Source organism: Rutidosis leptorrhynchoides, chromosome 3 (genome assembly GCF_046630445.1).
Source record: "Rutidosis leptorrhynchoides isolate AG116_Rl617_1_P2 chromosome 3, CSIRO_AGI_Rlap_v1, whole genome shotgun sequence".
NCBI lineage: Eukaryota > Viridiplantae > Streptophyta > Magnoliopsida > Asterales > Asteraceae > Rutidosis > Rutidosis leptorrhynchoides.
This window is the reverse complement of record NC_092335.1, coordinates 443,776,491-443,792,553: the sequence shown is the minus strand read 5'-3', so window position 1 is coordinate 443,792,553 and position 16,063 is coordinate 443,776,491. Positions and strand designations below refer to the sequence as shown.

The window sequence follows — 16,063 nt, the reverse complement described above, 5'->3', positions numbered from 1 at the left end:
AGTCTATTAATTTGATAACTTATATAATTTTTATCTTTATAACCAATAGGATATTCTGTGAATGCACCGAGCAAAACGTTCACCACCTTTCATACATTCACCACCTGTAACTCGATCAAGACATCTAGCCAATATTGTTGCCGTTCATTTTTCTTTAGAATCATCTTCTAGTCGACCAAGTACTCCAATTCAAATATCCGATAATCCATTTTTTGAACCCGATCTCACAATTGAGAACCCGGAGGATATTCAAGGACAATTCAGAGATCCTGAACCACTAATCATTCCTCCGGAACAACCACAAATCATTCTACCAGAGATTGTCGAGGAAGAAACCATTAAATCAGAATCCTCTAGTGTTTCAGATTCAACAAATTCAATCATGGAAAATCCGGAACCTCTAAGTATGGAAGACCGAATGAGAGCTACACGCACTGGCCAAGGTCATGCCATTACTCAACCAGACATTAATAGGCCAGATTATGAAATCAAGGGACAAATCCTACACATGGTAACTAATCAATGCCAATTTAGTGGTACGCCAAAAGAAGATCCAAACGAACATCTTCAAACCTTTAATACGATCTGTACTCTATTTAAAATCAGAGAAGTTAAGGATGAACAGAGCTATCTCATGTTATTTCCCTGGACTTTAAAGGGAGAAGCCAAAGATTGTTTAGAATCGTTACCTAAAGGAGCGATTGATACATGGGATGTTTTAGTTGAGAAATTTCTTAAAAGATTCTTTTCGGCATCTAAAGCCGTGAGACTTCAAGGAGAAATTGTTACGTTCACACAAAAGCCAAATGAAACATTATATGAGGCGTAGACAAGATTCGAAAAATTGTTGAGAGGATGTCCTCAACATGGCTTAGACACTTATCAAATAGTGCAAATATTCTACCAAGGATGCGACGTTGCTACACGAAAAGACATCGAAACAGCAGCTGGTGGTTCCATTATGAAGAAAACCGCAACTGAAGCTCACAAAATTATTGATAACACAACATCCCACTCACATGAGTGGCATCAAGAAAAAGATATTTTTCGTTCATCTAAAGCGACTAGAGCCGATTCTAGCCATGACTTTGATTCCATTTCCGCAAAGTTAGATGCTTTCGAGAGACGAATGGAAAAGATGACTAAAGATATTCACGCAATACGAATTAGTTGTGAGCAGTGTGGAGGACCACATTTGACAAAAGATTGTCTCAGTATTGAACAAACAATGGAACAAAGAGAGAATGTTTCATATATGAACCAAAGGCCTGGAAATAATTAACAAAGTAATTATCAACCGCCAAGACCAAACTACAATCAAAATCAGAATTATAACCGAAATGTTCCATACAACAACCAACAAGGTCCTAGCAATCAACAAGTATCTAACAATACTTACAATCAGCAAAGATCTATTTTTCCAAATAAACCACCACAAACCGATGATAAAAAGCCAAATTTAGAAGATATGATGTCGAAGCTAGTTGAATCTCAAACTCAATTTTTCAAATCTCAGAAACAAACTAATGAACAAAATGCTAAAGCATTTAGAAATCAACAAGCTTCTATCCAAAATCTGGAACAAGAAGTAAGTAACCTAGCAAGGTTAATAGGTGAAAGAAAATCGGGGAGTCTACCTAGCGATACAAATGCTAACCCCCGAAATGAAACAGCTAAAGCCATTACCACAAGAAGTGGTATTACACTTAAACCACCTGAAATACCTATAAATTCTGATGACGCTATTCCTACTACACAGGCACCACAGCCTGAGCAAAATAAGGAAAAAGAACCGGTAGTTGAAAAGGTTAATGAAGATAACACAGTTAAGGCTAAACCTTATGTTAAACCATACCAACCACCACTTCCTTACCCTAGTAAAATGAGAAAAGAAAGACTTGAAGCCGAGCAATCCAAATTCTTGGATATGTTTAAACAAATAAATATCAATCTTCCTTTCATTGATGTGATTTCAGGAATGCCAAGATATGCTAAATTCCTGAAAGATCTAATCACAAACAGAAAGAAAATGGAAGAAATCTCGGCTGTTACTATGAATGCTAATTGTTCTGCAGTGCTGTTGAATAAACTACCAGAAAAATTATCAAATCTAGGAAGTTTCACAATTCCATATATTCTGGGTAGTCTTAGTTCAATAGAAGCATTGACAGACTTAGGTGCTGTCATACCCCGTCCTAATCCATCTGGACGAAGTCACCAACATCTGGTCCCATTGCGAAGATCGACACCAAATTGTGACGACCCGGAAATTTCCAACCAAATTAAAACTTAATCTTTATATGTTCTCGACACGATAAGCAAAGTCTGTTAGGTTGAGTTTCGAAATTTTGAACTGTTCAATTGACCATCGACCGTTCTCGACGATTCACGAACAACTATTTGTAAATAGGTATGTATATATTTAAATAAATATATATATATATATATATATATATATATATATATATATATATATATATATATATATATATATATATGATTTGAAATATAATTTATGATGTAATTGTTAGAAAATAATTATGTAAAAATAATAATTATTATTTAAAATATATCTCTATATATAAATAAAGTATATTAAAAATAAATATTAAATAATTGTAATACTCATTTGATGTTTCGATTGATATTAAGCAAGTTAAATTCAAACTATTGTAATTTTAAAATAAAAGAAGATACGAAAATGAGTTCTATAAATTTTAGGCTTACTAAAATTATATTTAGGACCTAGTTATTAAATTTCAACACTTTTTATATTTTACCCATAAATGAGAGGGACAGTGAGTGTAATTTTTATTTATTAAATAAATGACTGAATTTTATACCATAATGACCAAAATAAATAAAATAGTTAATCTAAAAGTTTGGGATTTTTCTGAGTACTTTTATTCGACACTGATTAACAAAGAGGCACGAAATCCAGTCCGTAATTGAATAGTTGATGGCGGCTATGAATTGTAAACGTTTTATTTTCATTTGATTATTATAATTATTATAATTATTATTATATTATTACTTTATTTTTACTTTTAATATTATAATATATATGTAAATGTAGGATTCATCTTCAATCCACTAACCGAACCACTTGTTTCAATCAATGAATTTAAATTAACATTTACTATTTGCTTTACTGTGCACTGGTTACTGTTTTTGCCATATCCATCCACTAGCATATTGATATTGATATTTTATATATATAAATGTATACCCATTTACATGAATGTATCTTCACCACCTCTATTCATTTTTTTTCTTTCTATCTTTATTTAATGAACCAAAAACCTCAAACCACTACTAGTGATTCTGCTTTGGGATCGAGAGCAGCAACTTGCTGCTTAATTTTGTGACATAAACCACCACAAACCGTCAACTATCATCACCACCTTTTCCATCTTCACCACCTTGAACCCACATGAACCGCCACCCTTATCAACCACCTTCAAACACGATAAGATACCATAGACTGTAAACCCGATGCTTCTATCTTTTTGTCCAAACCGAAACCCACTTCAACAACGAACACCACCGGACACCATTATCACAAAACCTGCAACTCTATTATTATTTTTTTTTTCCTTTTTCACTGTTTAAAGACCACCGCAAACCTTCATCATTGTTTAGTTGCTGCTGCATATATTCTGTTTCACTACAATAACTTTTGTTGTTAAAATTCTTGCTGCAACCACTAGACCATCAACCATCGAGGACCTCTTCCACCACAAACCACCACACTTGTTGAACTATCACCACTTTAATCATCCCCTTCATCAATACCATTTTCGTTAAACACCTATCCTTCCACCAACCATTGAGCCACCCAATCATTACCACCAACTCATTTTCTATTTTTCTGTCATGAAGCCATCGAATACCAACCCCATTTCACAATCACTAACCATCATATAACTAACCTCATTTCTGCTATTTTTTTTATATAATCGATTAAATAAAGAAGACAAGGTAAGGAGAAAATAATGATCATGTAATAATGTTGTATTTCCTTTATGCTCCTGGCTTAAACCGAACCCCACACCCACTAGTTAAAGTGGTAGGGTTATATTACATGGATTTTTTTTCTTTCCATCGAGCATACAGCAACAATGTCTGCCAATATCACTTATAAATTTTGGGCTTTGATCTAAAATTACAAGTTATCAAATGGGCTTTAAGATCCAACCGGTAATAGATTGTTTAGTGGGCTTAGAGATCGATTTTTTGTTAGGCTTCCAATGTGCTGAAAATGATGGTCTATACATATTTGTTTTAACGTATAGATGGTGATTCACGATAGACGAGGAGGATGATAACTTTATGATCATGTTAGAATGATGATAGAGGCGATGATATAAGTTACCATATGGTTATTATGTTAATTAGGATAAATGTTGATCATGAGTGAGGATGGATTAGATAAATACATAAAATAATGATTAAGTTTAATAATCAATGAAGGTGATGAGGTTGGAAGTATGATAATCATGTTATGCGTGACACAGAATATCGATGATGATGTTGTTAGGAAGATAATGATAATGATGATATAAGATTGTCGATAATAGTGGATAGTGATGATAAGAGAATGAGGATGACGATATGTGGGATGATAAATGATGAAGATGAAATTGGATCTTGTATTGTGAAGAAGAAGATATTAGAAAACAGAAAATATGGTTTATAGATATTTAGAACTTGACTAAATCAGAAAAACAGTGACAGAAGGAATGGTGAGGGGTGTTTGTGCTTGAACGAGAGGTCGCAGGTTCGAGCTCGGGCAATGGCGTTTATTTTTATTTTTAGCTATTCCATTGAGGTAGAAATTTTATTTATCATTATCATTATCATTAAAGATTATTATTATTATTATTTTATTATTATTACTAAAAGTAACATTATTATTAAAGTTACCATTATAATTAAAATTTTCATTGAAAGTATCATCAAAAGTATCATATAATTAAAAGTATCATTATTATTATTATTATTATTATTATTATTATTATTATTATTATTATTATTATTATTATTATTATTATTATCATTTTTATTATTACTAGTATCATTATTATTCTTAAAAAAAACTATATTATTATTATTATTATCAACACTACTATTAATATTAAAATTATTATTATTACAATAAAATTTAATTATATAAAAATATACTTAACAAAACTATATTAACATTTTATAAATTTTTATATTAAATAAATATATGTAAGTTAATAATGAAACACATAGATTATTAAAATACCAATTATAACACTAATAATAATATATTTAAATTTGTTCGATTACAATGTGTTAATATATATAAATGATATAGGTTCGTGAATCCGAGGTCAACCCTACATTTGTTCAATGTCGCCATATACACTTGTTCAATGTCGTTATATGTATTTTTACTACAAAATACATTAGGTGAGTTCATTTGATTCCCTTTTACTCTTTACATTTTTGGAACTGAGAATACATGCGCTACTTTTACAACTGCTTTATTAAATGCTTTTGAAATACATTTTGAACTGAAAATACATGAAATGCTTTTATAAATATTTGACGAGATAGACACAAGCAAAACATTCCTCGAATGAATTATGTGGACGTGATAATTGCCACCATTGAATTATGTGAACGTGATAATTGCCACAATTGATATGAATATTTTCCCCCTGATTATTATTGCTTGGTAACCTAAGAATTAGGGAACATCACTAATTTTGAGAATTAGTGCACGCCTAATTGACGCGAATCCTAAAGGTAGCTACCGGGTTTAACACCCCCACCCAGAATGTTCACTAGACGGAAGGGCTAGTGGGTGTGGTGTTTAGTACTTCGAAGTTTATATGATTATTATACAGACGAGATGTTCTGTTTTGGGGATATTATTATGCGCATTATATGTTAAGGTCGGTTACCAAGCCAAGCTATGAAAGAAATGAAAAGTGAATGTTATGTATCGAGAGAATGATTTTATACACAGGTCATGTGTATGTTATTTTTGTGCACGAGATATGTGTACGGTTACTAAGATTTATGAAAGATAATTTTGTACACGAGAAATGTGTACTGTATTTAAAAGATATCGCATGTACATTACAAGTGGGTATAGGATTCGGGCCCATTTGTACCATGCAGGATTTAAATCTTGTGGTCTATCAAAATGATGAATTTTATTGTTTTATGATAAACATATGAACTCACCAAATTTTTGGTTGACACTTGAAAGCATGTTTATTTTCAGGTATGAAAGAAATCTTCCGCTGTGCATTTGCTCATATTACATGGAGTCGTTTATGGCATATAGAGGTCAGAACCTCGCAATGGGATCAACTGTTGAAGTCTCCGTCCAGATGGATTAGGACGGGTCCTTTCAGTTGGTATCAGAGCGGTGGTCGTAGCGAACCAGGTCTTGCATTAGTATGTCTAACTAGTAGTTGTTAGGATGCATTAGTGAGTTTGGACTTCGACCGTGTCTACATGTCAAAAGTTTTGCTTATCATTTAGTGTCAAAAATTATTTGCTTATCATCCTTAAAGTCTGGACACATCTTACTGCCTCTATTGCATGGACTGTGTGTAGATAAATTCATATCTTAGCGTATCTGTTATTGTTACCTTTGCCTGACAGCTTCCGTAGATTCCTCCGTAACTTATGGGATTTTAGTATTATATATGCATATGTAAATTATGTATTGCAGGGTACTAATCTACATCCTATAATCTATTTCTTATCGAAAATCCTTCATCTAATCGTACGAGATGAATCCCTCAACCAAGTTCGAATTCCTCGAATTCCGACAGATATTCCGATATGGAGTTTCACCTAAGCTCCGAAAGCAGTGTCACCAGAATGTATCCACCAATTCATCTGATGGGTTCGTAGTCGACTTAATCAATGGAGACGCGAAGAAGGCGATCCCTTCCATCAACCAAATTCACCTCTTGACGAAGAACCTGAAGCACTTACCGGCTAACCCATTCGAAACACCATTTCCACACTCATTTCCAAAGTATCTCGTCACAATTATATTCTATCAAAAATTCTAAACCTTATTCATCTGCTCGTTCCGACCGACAATCATCCTGGAGTAATGGAAAAAGTCAATGAGATTCGTGCTCGAGTAATCAATTTGGAGATTATGGTGTAAAATTTACCAGCTTCAACAATATCACCGGCATCAACAGTACCATCAATAACAGCACAAGTACCATCAATAATCCATGCCTCAACATCTCATTCTGTACCTCGAGTATAATCATCGTTCTACGTATCGTTCTACATCAATTATCTTCGTTCTTCATGGCGATTATGTAATCTCTAATATTTTAGAGATTATATATTCTTGTTTTGACGGTAAACCAAATGAGTTTAATACTATATTAACTTATTAAATCCATGATTACATCTGAAGAAAATATATATGTATATATATTTTCATAAAGATTGTAATTAAAAATTCTTTTGTACAAACTGTTAATGGTGAAAATATTTTAACGGGTAGGTAATACCAGAGGAATATTTAGATTTCACATTAATAAGTTACACTGTACATTCGTCGAAGCTGATTCAACAGTCATTTACTATCCTACTTACATCCACAAATATACGAATTCGTCCACCGCAGAATAACCATTTTTATTCAATTTCACAGTCGGATTTTGACCTATCAGAATCCAACAAGTGGCATAATGAACAAAACATTGGACAAAATAAAATTTGTTAGAAACAGACAATTTAACTATGGGTAATTTTGTTAAGAATCCACGCTAACAAAATCCTAGCTAACTGTTCATAGCTAACTGTTAATTCCGTATTACATTTTATTTATCGCAATTTAAATTCTCACAATTTTATTTATCGTCATTTAATTTCTGTTATTTATATTAGGCACTCTAAATATCGGGACACGTATACAAGGTTTTGACATATCATATCTGAAATGTCCCGTTCTTATTGATTAAAAACGTTCCATATTAATTGATTTCGTTGCGAGGTTTTGACCTCTATATGAGACGTTTTTCAAAGACTGCATTCATTTTTAAAACAAACCATAACCTTTATTTCATAAATAAAGGTTTAAAAAGCTTTACGTAGATTATCAAATAATGATAATCTAAAATATCCTGTTTACACACGACCATTACATAATGGTTTACAATACAAATATGTTACATCGAAATCAGTTTCTTGAATGCAGTTTTTACACAGTATCATACAAACATGGACTCCAAATCTTGTCCTTATTTTAGTATGCAACAGCGGAAGCTCTTAGTATTCACCTGAGAATAAACATGCTTTAAACGTCAACAAAAATGTTGGTGAGTTACAGGTTTAACCTATATATATCAAATTGTAACAATAGACCACAAGATGTCATATGTCAATATACATCCCATACATAGAGATAAAAATCATTCATATGGTGAACACCTGGTAACCGACATTAACAAGATGCATATATAAGAATATCCCCATCATTCCGGGACACCCTTCGGATATGATATAAATTTCGAAGTACTAAAGCATCCGGTACTTTGGATGGGGCTTGGTAGGCCCAATAGATCTATCTTTAGGATTCGCGTCAATTAGGGTGTCTGTTCCCTAATTCTTAGATTACCAGACTTAATAAAAAGGGGCATATTCGATTTTGATAATTCAACCATAGAATGTAGTTTCACGTACTTGTGTCTATTTTGTAAATCATTTATAAAACCTGCATGTATTCTCATCCCAAAATATTAGATTTTAAAAGTGGGACTATAACTCACTTTCATAGATTTTTACTTCGTCGAGAAGTAAGACTTGGCCACTGTTGATTCACGAACCTATAACAATATATACATATATATTAAAGTATGTTCAAAAAATATTTACAACACTTTTAATATATTTTGATATTTTAAGTTTATTAAGTCAGCTGTCCTCGTTAGTAACCTACAACTAGTTGTCCACAGTTAGATGTACAGAAATAAATCGATAAATATTATCTTGAATCAATCCACGACCCAGTGTATACGTATCTCAGTATTGATCACAACTCAAACTATAAATATTTTAGAATCAACCTCAACCCTGTATAGCTAACTCCAACATTCACATATAGAGTGTCTATGGTTGTTCCGAAATATATATAGATGTGTCGACATGATAGGTCGAAACATTGTATACGTGTCTATGGTATCTCAAGATTACATAATATACAATACAAGTTGATTAAGTTATGGTTGGAATAGGTTTGTTACCAATTTTCACGTAGCTAAAATGAGAAAAATTATCCAATCTTGTTTTACCCATAACTTCTTCATTTTAAATCCGTTTTGAGTGAATCAAATTGCTATGGTTTCATATTGAACTCTATTTTATGAATCTAAACATAAAAAGTATAGGTTTATAGTCGGAAGAATAAGTTACAAGTCATTTTTGTAAAGGTAGTCATTTCAGTCGAAAGAACGACGTCTAGATGACCATTTTAGAAAACATACTTCCACTTTGAGTTTAACCATAATTTTTGGATATAGTCTCATGTTCATAATAAAAATCATTTTCTCAGAATAACAACTTTTAAATCAAAGTTTATCATAGTTTTTAATTAACTAACCCAAAACAGCCCGAGGTGTTACTACGACGGCGTAAATCGGTTTTACGGTGTTTTTCGTGTTTCCAGGTTTTAAATCATTAAGTTAGCATATCATATAGATATAGAACATGTGTTTAGTTAATTTTAAAAGTTAAGTTAGAAGGATTAACTTTTGTTTGCGAACAAGTTTAGAATTAACTAAACTATGTTCTAGTGATTACGAGTTTAAACCTTCGAATAAGATAGTTTTATATATATGAATCTAATGATGTTATGAACATCATTACTACCTCAATTTTAGTAGGTAAACCTACTGGAAGTGACAAGAAATGATCTAGCTTCAAAGGATCTTGGATGGCTTGAAAGTTCTTGAAGTAGGATCATGACACAAAAACAAGTTCAAGTAAGATTTTTACTCGAATTAAGATAGTTTATAGTTATAGAAATTGAATCAAAGTTTGAATATGAATATTACCTTGAATAAGAAATATAACCTACTATATATAACAAAGGTTTCTTGATCTTAGATGATTACTTGGAATGGATTAGAAAGCTTGGAAGTAAATTAGTAAACTTGAAGGGATTTTTGAAGTGTTCTTGAAGTGTTCTTCCTATGATGATTATAGCTTGATTCTTGAAGTGATTTTTGATGAAGATGATGATTAACTACTGGAAAAATCCGTTCATAATAGTGTGGGTGTGTTGAGAGAGAATTAGAAAGAGAATTGGAAGTGAAATGGAGTGAATGATGAGTGGTAATTGGTGAGTGGTAAGTGGGGTTAAAAGGAGTTCTAGTTAGTTGAATAGCTCATGGTAGAAGTTAAAATTGATTAGTCATACATGACATAATCAAGAGTGGAATCCCATGCTAGTTCCTATTGGTATATACCCATAGTAAGTACGTTTTGAAGCTGTGTATAATACGGGTAAAAATACGACTAGAATTCTTGATGAAAGAAAAGAATGAAAAAATAACTGTAACCATTTTCGTTAAGTATGAGTGTTTTGGTATATGTCTTGAAGTCTTCTAAAAGTATTTTAATACATCTAAATACACTACATGTATATACATTTTAACTGAGTCGTTAAGTCATCGTTAGTCGTTACATGTAAGTGTTGTTTTGAAACCTTTAAGTTAACGATCTCAATTAATGTTGTTAACCCATTGTTTATTATATCTAATGAGATGTTAAATTATTATATTATCATGATATTATGATATATTAATATATCTTAATATGATATATATACATTTAAATGTCGTTACAATGATAATCGTTACATATATGTCTCGTTTCGAAATCCTTAAGTTAGTAGTCTTGTTTATATGTATATAACTCATTGTTAATATACTTATGGAGATACTTACTTATCATAATCTCATGTTAACCATATGTACATCCATATATATATCGTCATGTCGTTTTTACAAGTTTTAACGTTCGTGAATCGCCGGTCAACTTGGGTGGTCAATTGTCTATATGAAACATATTTCAATTAATCAAGTCTTAACAAGTTTGATTGCTTAACATGTTGGAAACATTTAATCATGTAAATATCAATCTCAATTAATATATATAAACATGGAAAAGTTTGGGTCACTACAGTACCTACCCGTTAAATAAATTTCGTCCCGAAATTTTAAGCTGTTGAAGGTGTTAACGAATCTTCTGGAAATAGATGCGGGTATTTCTTCTTCATCTGATCTTCATGCTCCCAGGTGAACTCGGGTCCTCTACGAGCATTCCATCGAACCTTAACAATTGGTATCTTGTTTTGCTTAAGTCTTTTAACCTCACGATCCATTATTTCGACGGGTTCTTCGATGAATTGAAGTTTTTCGTTGATTTGGATTTCATCTAACGGAATAGTGAGATCTTCTTTAGCAAAACATTTCTTCAAATTCGAGACGTGGAAAGTGTTATGTACAGCCGCAAGTTGTTGAGGTAACTCAAGTCGGTAAGCTACTGGTCCGACACGATCAATAATCTTGAATGGTCCAATATACCTTGGATTTAATTTCCCTCGTTTACCAAATCGAACAACTTTCCAAGGTGCAACTTTAAGCATGACCATCTCTCCAATTTCAAATTCTATATCTTTTCTTTTAATGTCAGCGTAGCTCTTTTGTCGACTTTGGGCGGTTTTCAACCGTTGTTGAATTTGGATGATCTTCTCGGTAGTTTCTTGTATAATCTCCGGACCCGTAATTTGTCTATCCCCCACTTCACTCCAACAAATTGGAAACCTGCACTTTCTACCATAAAGTGCTTCAAACGGCGCCATCTCAATGCTTGAATGGTAGCTGTTGTTGCAGGAAAATTCTGCTAACGGTAGATGTCGATCCCAACTGTTTCCGAAATCAATAACACATGCTCGTAGCATGTCTTCAAGCGTTTGTATCGTCCTTTCGCTCTGCCCATCAGTTTGTGGATGATAGGCAGTACTCATGTCTAGACGAGTTCCTAATGCTTGCTGTAATGTCTGCCAGAATCTTGAAATAAATCTGCCATCCCTATCAGAGATAATAGAGATTGGTATTCCATGTCTGGAGACGACTTCCTTCAAATACAGTCGTGCTAACTTCTCCATCTTGTCATCTTCTCTTATTGGCAGGAAGTGTGCTGATTTGGTGAGACGATCAACTATTACCCAAATAGTATCAAAATTACTTGCAGTCCTTGGCAATTTAGTGATGAAATCCATGGTAATGTTTTCCCATTTCCATTCTGGGATTTCGGGTTGTTGAAGTAGACCTGATGTTTCTGATGCTCAGCTTTGACCTTAGAACACGTCAAACATTCTCCTACGTATTTAGCAACATCGGCTTTCATACCCGGCCACCAAAAATGTTTCTTGAGATCCTTGTACATCTTCCCCGTTCCAGGATGTATTGAGTATCTGGTTTTATGAGCTTCTCTAAGTACCATTTCTCTCATATCTCCAAATTTTGGTACCCAAATCCTTTCAGCCCTATACCGGGTTCCGTCTTCCCGAATATTAAGATGCTTCTCCGATCCTTTGGGTATTTCATCCTTTAAATTTCCCTCTTTTAAAACTCCTTGTTGCGCCTCCTTTATTTGAGTAGTAAGGTTATTATGAATCATTATATTCATAGATTTTACTCGAATGGGTTCTCTGTCCTTCCTGCTCAAGGCATCGGCTACCACATATGCCTTCCCCGGGTGGTAACGAATCTCAAAGTCATAATCATTCAATAATTCAATCCACCTACGCTGCCTCATATTCAGTTGTTTCTGATTAAATATGTGTTGAAGACTTTTGTGGTCGGTATATATAATACTTTTGACCCCATATAAGTAGTGCCTCCAAGTCTTTAATGGAAAAAAAACCGCGCCTAATTCCAAATCATGCGTCGTATAATTTTGTTCGTGAATCTTTAATTGTCTAGACGCATAAGCAATCACCTTCGTTCGTTGCATTAATACACAACTGAGACCTTGCTTTGATGCGTCACAATAAATCACAAAATCATCATTCCCTTCAGGCAATGACAATATAGGTGCCGTAGTTAGCTTTTTCTTCAATAACTGAAACGCTTTCTCTTGTTCATCATTCCATTCAAATTTCTTCCCTTTATGCGTTAATGCAGTCAAGGGTTTTGCTATTCTGGAAAAGTCTTGGATGAACCTTCTATAGTAACCAGCTAGTCCTAAAAACTGGCGTATGTGTTTCGGAGTTTTCGAGGTTTCCCACTTTTCAACAGTTTCTATCTTTGCCGGATCCACCTTAATACCTTCTTTGTTCACTATGTGACCGAGGAATTGAACTTCTTCCAACCAAAATGCACACTTTGAAAACTTAGCGTACAATTCTTCCTTCCTCAATACTTCTAACACCTTTCTCAAATGGTCATCGTGTTCTTGGTCATTCTTTGAGTAAATAAGTATGTCATCAATGAAAACAATGACAAACTTGTCAATGTATGGTCCAGACACTCGGTTCATAAGGTCCATGAACACAGCTGGTGCATTAGTTAAACCAAATGGCATGACCATAAACTCGTAATGACCGTAATGTGTTCTGAAAGCAGTCTTTGGAATATCATCTTCTTTCACCCGCATTTGATGATACCCAGAACGTAAGTCAATCTTTGAATAAACAGACGAGCCTTGTAGTTGATCAAATAAGTCATTGATTCTCGGTAGTGGGTAGCGGTTCTTGATGGTAAGTTTGTTCAACTCTCGGTAGTCGATACACAACCTGAATGTACCATCTTTCTTCTTGACAAACAAAACAGGAGCTCCCCACGGTGATGTGCTTGGTCGAATGAAACCACGCTCTAAAAGTTCTTGTAATTGGCTTTGCAGTTCTTTCATCTCGCTGGGTGCGAGTCTGTAAGGAGCACGAGCTATTGGTGCAGCTCCTGGTACAAGATCTATTTGAAATTCAACGGATCGATGTGGGGGTAATCCCGGTAATTCTTTCGGAAATACATCGGGAAATTCTTTTGCAATGGGAACATCATTGATGCTCTTTTCTTTAGTTTGTACTTTCTCGACGTGTGCTAGAACAGCATAGCAACCTTTTCTTATTAGTTTTTGTGCCTTCAAATTACTAATAAGATGTAGCTTCGTGTTGCCCTTTTCTCCGTACACCATTAAGGGTTTTCCTTTTTCTCGTATAATGCGAATTGCATTTTTGTAACAAACGATCTCTGCTTTCACTTCTTTCAACCAGTCCATACCGATTATCACATCAAAACTCCCTAACTCTACTGGTATCAAATCAATCTTAAATGTTTCGCTAACCAGTTTAATTTCTCGATTCCGACATATATTATCTGCTGAAATTAATTTACCATTTGCTAATTCGAGTAAAAATTTACTATCCAAAGGCGTCAATGGACAACTTAATTTAGCACAAAAATCTCTACTCATATAGCTTCTATCCGCACCCGAATCAAATAAAACGTAAGCAGATTTATTGTCAATAAGAAACGTACCCGTAACAAGCTCCGGGTCTTCTTGTGCCTCTGCCGCATTAATATTGAAAACTCTTCCGCGGCCTTGTCCATTCGTGTTCTCCTGGTTCGGGCAATTTCTAATAATGTGGCCCGGTTTTCCACATTTATAACAAACTACATTGGCATAACTTGCTCCGACACTACTTGCTCAGCCATTACTCGTTCCGACACCATTTGTTCCTTTCGTTCTATTAACCCCTGGTCCGTAGACCTCACACTTCGCCGCGCTATGACCATTTCTTTTACACTTGTTGCAAAATTTGGTGCAGAACCCCGAGTGATACTTTTCACACCTTTGGCATAGCTGCTTCTGATTGTTGTTGTTGTTGCGGTTATTATTGTTGTTGGGATGATTGTTGTAGTTGCTGTTATTGTTGTTGTTGTTGTTGTTGGGCAGTTTGTTGTAGTTGCGATTGCGGGGATAATTGTTGCGATTATTGTTGTAATTGCTATTGTTGTTGTATTGGTGATTCTTATCACCGTTTTCCTCCCACTTTCTTTTGACTTGCTTCACATTGGTCTCTTCAGCAGTCTGTTCTTTAATTCTTTCTTCAATCTGGTTCACTAGTTTGTGAGCCATTCTACATGCCTGTTGTATGGAGGCGGGCTCGTGTGAACTTATATCTTCTTGGATTCTTTCCGGTAATCCTTTCACAAACGCGTCGATCTTCTCTTCCTCATCTTCGAATGCTCCCGGACACAATAGGCACAATTCTGTGAATCGTCTTTCGTACGTGGTAATATCAAATCCTTGGGTTCGTAACCCTCTAAGTTCTGTCTTGAGCTTATTGACCTCGGTTCTGGGACGGTACTTCTCGTTCATCAAGTGCTTGAATGCTGACCACGGTAGTGCGTAAGCATCGTCTTGTCCCACTTGCTCTAGATAGGTATTCCACCATGTTAACGCAGAACCTGTGAAGGTATGCATAGCGTACTTCACTTTGTCCTCTTCAGTACACTTACTTATGGCAAACACCAATTCGACCTTCTCGGTCCACCGTTTCAATCCGATCGGTCCTTCGGTTCCATCAAATTCCAAAGGTTTGCAGGCAGTGAATTCTTTGTAGGTGCATCCTACACGATTTCCTGTACTGCTAGATCCAAGGTTATTGTTGGTATGTAGCGCAGCCTGTACTGCGGCTATGTTTGAAGCTAGAAAAGTACGGAATTCCTCTTCATTCATATTCACAGTGTGTCGAGTAGTCGGTGCCATTTCCTTCAAAATAGTCAAATGGAACAAGTTAATCATACAGAATATTAAGAGTAGTTAATAGTATTTCGTAGCATAATATGAACTCATTTATAAAATCTTTTTCTTCATATTAGCGTTTTATAAGTTTAAATTCGGGTAGTACCTACCCGTTAAGTTCATACTTAGTAGCTAATATACAATTCAACTACTACAATTCTATATGAAAAATTGATTATAATAATATTTCGCGTTCAAACTTTTACACAATATTTTACAAACTTACAAT

The 16,063-nt window shown here is 34.2% G+C and overlaps 1 non-coding gene across 1 annotated transcript; it reads right to left on the bottom strand.

Moving 5' to 3' along the window:
* Nucleotides 1-766: 766 nt before the first annotated feature.
* Nucleotides 767-873, bottom strand: LOC139903087 (small nucleolar RNA R71). The gene has a single exon (XR_011777933.1). It is a non-coding gene; the product is annotated as a small nucleolar RNA R71 (small nucleolar RNA).
* Between the last annotated feature and the right edge of the window lie 15,190 nt (nt 874-16,063).